Source organism: Tenrec ecaudatus, chromosome 14 (genome assembly GCF_050624435.1).
Source record: "Tenrec ecaudatus isolate mTenEca1 chromosome 14, mTenEca1.hap1, whole genome shotgun sequence".
NCBI lineage: Eukaryota > Metazoa > Chordata > Mammalia > Afrosoricida > Tenrecidae > Tenrec > Tenrec ecaudatus.
In genome coordinates this window covers 47,248,050-47,253,873 of record NC_134543.1, presented here as the reverse complement: position 1 = coordinate 47,253,873, position 5,824 = coordinate 47,248,050, and the positions used below count along the sequence as shown (strand labels likewise).

The following is a 5,824-nucleotide window of genomic DNA, read 5'->3' as shown; positions in this document are numbered from 1 at the left end:
GTTGATAAAGAAATTATTGCTGCTATAAAGTAGGAATCTCTTTTAATTTCTACTTAGGAATCATAACATCCTAGTTACTTTTGGAATTGTTTTTCAGGTCCTTGGCTAAGCATCTTCCCTTTTAACTCTTTGGAGCCCTAGTACCATAGTGGGTTACATGTGGCATTGCTAACCACAACATTAAGTAGTTCAAACCCACCAGCTGTTCCATGGGACAAAGATGAGGCTGTCTACTTCCAGGGCAGATTTCCAGTCTTGGGAACTCACAGGGCAGCTGTCCTCTGTCTCATAGGGCCACGGTGAGTCAGAATTTACTCCAAGGCTGTGAGTTTGAGTTACCTCTTTTCTTCTAATGAAGAGATTGGGAAAATGAGGACTGAACAGCACATTGTGGTTTGGATGAGACAAGACTCACATCTCCTACCTTGTGAGGACCTGTATCTGCACATCCTTTTTGGTATCACAAGAAAAAGCACCTCTACATTATCTCCCTGAAGACACCCCCAAAACTTCAGGAGTGACACTCTAGCTGCACAGCAGGATCAGCACACAGAACTTGACTTCTCGCCCCTCCACCAAATCAAGTCACAGCGTTCAGGCAGCTAACAGGTGTGCCGACAAGAATTCCGCTCCTCAATCCACCGCTGCCAGACCGCTAGGCAGGAGAGCTCCCTGGTAGATGCTACAGCACTCATTCATTGGACAGTTACTGCACAGATGAGTGTTATCAATATTCAAAGCTCCACCTTGAGAGAGAAGTTGGGCATGGATATTTTTATTTTTTTGGCATGTGAGAAATAAAATGACTTGATTTGGATTTTAGCATTTGGATATTAGAGTTAGGGTCCACAATCGGAGCTTCTCGTTGAAGTAATGAAATCCGTCGCATTGATCCAGTGACTATAAGCCAAGGAGCTCCAGGTGACCTCTCTCCACAAACGGCAGAGAGCTCGCCCTGTGTGTGCCCCTGAGACACCACAACCCGTGTGTTCCTGGGGACATCATTTTTCTAAAATACGACTGATAAAAAAATATCTGAATGGTTTAAAAAATTTTTATTAAAAGCTATAACTAGTCTATATTACCCTATTTTCTGCTTTTTAAAATACACCAAAAAGATAGGATTTTATTTTATTTTATCTTAAAAAATCATTTTATTGGGGGTTCTTACAGCTCTTATAACATTCCATACATCAATTGTATCAAGCATATTTGTACGTAAATTGCCATCATTCTTTTCTAGACATTCACTTTCTATTTAAGCTCTTGGTATCAGCTCCTCTTTTTCTCTCTCCCTGCCATCCCCCTGTCATGATGCCTTGATAAATTATAAATTATTATTATTTTCATGTCTTGCACTGCCCGCCATCTCCTTTCACCTGCGTTTCTGTTGTTCCTTCCTCACCTCTTCCGCCCACCTTCTCCTTACTCTCCTGGAGAGTTGAACTTAATTAAATAGCAAAAATGTTATGTTTTTTAAATGCTTTTCATCAGTTGCAAATCGCATCTGAGTTCTTCGCTATCTACTCTGGAAACGTTCTGGAAGCTCTGTGGAAAGGTAACCAAGGTTGGTTCCCCTCCTGAAGCCGACTTGGCAGACTGCAGAAGCAGCCAGGTCTCTAGTTCCACCTTTTGGCTGGTTGTCACTGTCTCCATAAAGCCATGGATATATGGAGAGACCTAACATACCTGGCTAGCCCTCACATAGGCGGCCACCACCCTGTCACTTTGCCCAACCAGGCTGCCTTGCATAATGCCGTGATGCTGGCAGCTAGGCAAGTGCTACTGCAAACACCAGCTGGGCCCCTCGTTATCCAAGCTTCACTAGAGCTCCCAGACCCAGACAAACTCGGCAGAAGTACCCGGTGATCTATCGTAAATGAATTGGCCTGTGGAAACCCTGGTGAATAAGAGCAGAACAGTGTCTGAACAATGCTGGAGCATAAGCCTCTCTGTCTGGAGAGCAGAGAAGAGCTGCCTGCTCGAGGCTGAGGTGTCCTTGCTACTGGGGAAATGACCTGAGAAGTCAGACTGTACCAAGAAGAACAGGGCAGCAGTTTGGGGGAAGACTCCTTAACAACCTACACGGCGCAGCTGACCGAACCTAGGTTGATAAAAGTAAAGAGGTCTTGAAGCACTTATCGATGAAGCTCAAAGACCAGAGCTTTCAGTATGAACTACATGTGAAACATAAAGTAAACCAACATCCTCACAACTGGACCGATAAACAACATTTTGGTTAACAGAGAAAATACTGAAGTTGCCAAAATTTCATTTCATTTGGCTTGACAATCAATACTTATGGAAGCAGCTGTCAAGAAATCAAACAATGTATTATATTGAGAAAAATTTCTAAAAATAACCTCGCTAAAGAGTTGACAAGCTAAAGGTGCAGCTGACCCAAGCCACGGTATTTTCAGTCACCTCGTGGGCGCATGCAAACACTGGGCAAGTAGGGCAGACGGGAGGAGAGTTGATGCATTTGAGATCCGGTGCTGGTGAATACCATGGATGGATACACCATTAACTGACAGCAGATGGGCAAATCTCTTTTGGAAAGAGTGCAGCCCAGATGTTCCTTTGATGTGAGAGTGGTGCTCGTTTGTCCCACACACTCTGGACATGGTATCCAGAGAGACCAGTCCTTGAGAAGGCCATCACATTTGGTAAAGTAAGGTCAGAGGAAAAGAGGACGACCCTCAATGAGATGAAGTCCTACAGAGGCTGCAACAATTGTCTCAAACATAGCTGTGATTGTGAGGAGGGGGTCTGTTCATGTTTGGTTCTGTTGCACACAGGGCTGCTCTGTGTACAGAGTTGGAGCCAGCTCAGTAGCATCTAATGGATGACGATGACACATCATCTCGTACATCCGTGAGAGTAGTGGTGATTCCATGCAGCAGTCCCAGGTTCGATTCCAGGCCAATGCTTCTCACGTCCAGCCACCACCTGTCTATCTTGGAGACTAGCTATTGAGGAGGTTTAAGTGGAGCTTCCAGACTAAGGCAGACTCACAAGGAAGGTCTGACAACTTAGAAAAACAACCACAACAGATATTGAAGACCCTACTGATCACAATACAAGAGATTCACAACTGATCATGGGGTCGACATTGGACTAGGCAACCTTTCACTCTGTTTTGCTTGATGCTTCTTGAATCAGGGCTGACTCCACAGCTAACAAGAATATCAATGTACATTAATCAGGTGTGATGTGTCACGGTGTTATACACATGATTTCCTTTCGGCCTGACATTTGATCACGAAACTAAACCTTAGCAAGACTAAAGATTTTTCTCTCGTCACATAACCAGTGACTGAAAAAGACATAACTGGTGACTGAAAGGGGCAGTTTCAACCCTGTCTCTAAAGTCCATGCTCTGTACCATTAAACTCTACTGCCTCCCAAACAGCCATCTACATGGTTCCTTCAGAAGATTGAAAAACCCCGCTTGAAATCTAGTTATGATAGCTTATGGGTCACCTCAGTTCAAACTCTCTATACCCTAACTCATACCTCCCCCCACCTCTTCCATTATCTAGACGAGGTCTCCGTTCTGGGTAGCTTTTTCTTCTACAAGGCATGAGACTGCACTAATCTCCGACCACACTGCTGCCAGGCCACACCCTCGCTGTGACCACAGGACATTGCCAACCATGTCAGCACGAGGGAGAAGACAAACTTAAAAGTTCCAGCACATTTGCTTTTTGGTGGCCTTTTACTCCCTGGTCTTTAAAGAGCCAAGCTGAGTTCTCGGGTTTAATGAGATCCGCTTCTCAACAGCAACGAAAGCCTCTCCTCAAAGTAGATGGAGCGTGAGCTTCCATTTAAACACATCACAGTTCAGTATAAGCCCGCCCAAACCTAAATAATCACTGCAGTTATTCTTGCTTTTCAGAACTATCCTTAAAGTACTTTTGTTTAATTTTTAATTCAGGTGACGAAACACTGAGTGGGCCATTCCTAAAACCTTCTATCTAGTTCAAAGATGTCTCTGCATGCATTGCCAGCGTTACTTAGAAAACTCATAGGACAGTAACAGAACTGGACCACATCAATCCCTTCTACACAGAGTACTACTAGTGAACAAGCGGAAGCAAATTAAAACCTGTAGAACCCAATATTCATCATTAGTTCATGGATAGACACAAGCGCTACTCAGGGTGCTATGTGTTGCTATTCTGATAAGCAATCTGAAATTGGGTGAAAAACCAACACACATCCAGAAAAACCTTAAAACTTTTTACTTTTCTTGATATTTCAAGAAAATAGTTGCCTATGAATTTCCTCTGTACTTTTAAAGATCAAGAACCATACTTACCATGATCACGAAGGTGGTTTTCCCAGGGCGAGGCTTCTCCATTGCACTCTGGATGTGCTGCCCCCTGCCATTTCCCCAAATGTGGGAAACTCGACTGCATAATTTGTGATAATGGAGGACTGCATTCGCGCTCTCCCCTTAAAAAAAGAAAGAAAGAAAAAGATCAAGAGCTGCTTACATGTACAATAAATGTGTGTTGAATCAAAATGGTTAAATTAGATACTCTTTACTCAAAAATGGCACCAGACTGATCAGTGTTTTCAGGGTTCAAGTCTGCCTGTTTCCCTTAGAAAGAGTAGAGCAAGCCTCTCTGGCTATAGAATGGAGGCGGGGAAAGCCAGAAGATGGCAAGTGTGGAGGTTGGTAGAGGCAACTTCCGGGACGAATGTGGTCATTTAGGCCAGAAACAATTGTGGGTGGGCAGGTGAATTCTTCCATGCGCCTACGATGGAAAACGACACAATAGTGAAAAAGAACACACTGTGAAACTACACAACCACAAGTACGAATCTCTGAAGCAAAAGATCATGTGTATGATGCCAGGTCTCCAAATATAGGCAGTTTGGTTCCATTTCTGTGAAATTTCAGAACAAACAAAACTAATGCTTGGTGAGAAGGGCCAGAATACTGACCCCCTTTGGAGTGATATTAAGAAGTTCTGGTAGTGCTGTCAGATAAGCATTGGATTATTAACCAGCAAAGTTGGTGGTTCAAATCCATGATCTGCTCCATGAAAGAAAGATGAGGCTTTCTGCTCCCATGAAGATTTACAGCCTCAGAAAACCTAAAAGGGTCTGTATGAGTCAGAAACTACTCCGTGGCAGTGGGTTTGGGGGTGGTATTAATTGGGGAAAGCACAAGGGCGGCAGTTGGAGCACCAGAAATGTCCCGATCAGAATCTGAGTGTGTATGGGTCATGTATGAGTCTCTGAGGCCCTCTGTATGATTGTAATGTTGTAATTAACATTTGGCGCTTGTTTTGTGTGATCTATATTGTAAGTCCCCTGTTACCTGTAGAAATACTGTGATGGGATGGCCAAGGGAGGTGGCAGCAGAAACAGGCAGGAGTGGAAACACTGAAGTGATGTGTAAGAGGTGAATCTGAAGTGTGTTCATGTATATGAAGTGTTTACCACAGAGCCTGGGTCACAGTAAAGCTCAGCAAATGTCTGGCCCGAGGATCGTTGTTAACATGAAAAGATTGATGAGTGGAGTAAATGAAATAATGTAGGGACTATCTTTAAGAGAGAGCTGGTGGTGCAATGCTTAAAGTGGTTAGGTGCTAACCAAAAGTTTGGCAGGTGGGACGTGCCAGCTGCTCTGCAAGAGAAAGATGGCAGTCAGTATCTGTACCAATCACATCCTGGGAAACCCTCCGGGCAATGCTACTCTGTTCAATGGGGTCATTAGGAGGCCAAGTCAATATCACAGCAGGGTCTCTGACTTGGGGTTTCAGAGTCCTTAAAGCTCTGGAATAAAGGTCTCAATAAGTGGTAGCTTAAA

At 43.9% G+C, this 5,824-nt stretch overlaps 1 pseudogene; it reads left to right on the top strand.

Annotated features, from left to right (window-relative positions):
* Positions 1-4,313: 4,313 nt before the first annotated feature.
* LOC142426917 (U1 spliceosomal RNA) lies at positions 4,314-4,461 on the top strand (annotated as a pseudogene).
* Positions 4,462-5,824: the final 1,363 nt, after the last annotated feature.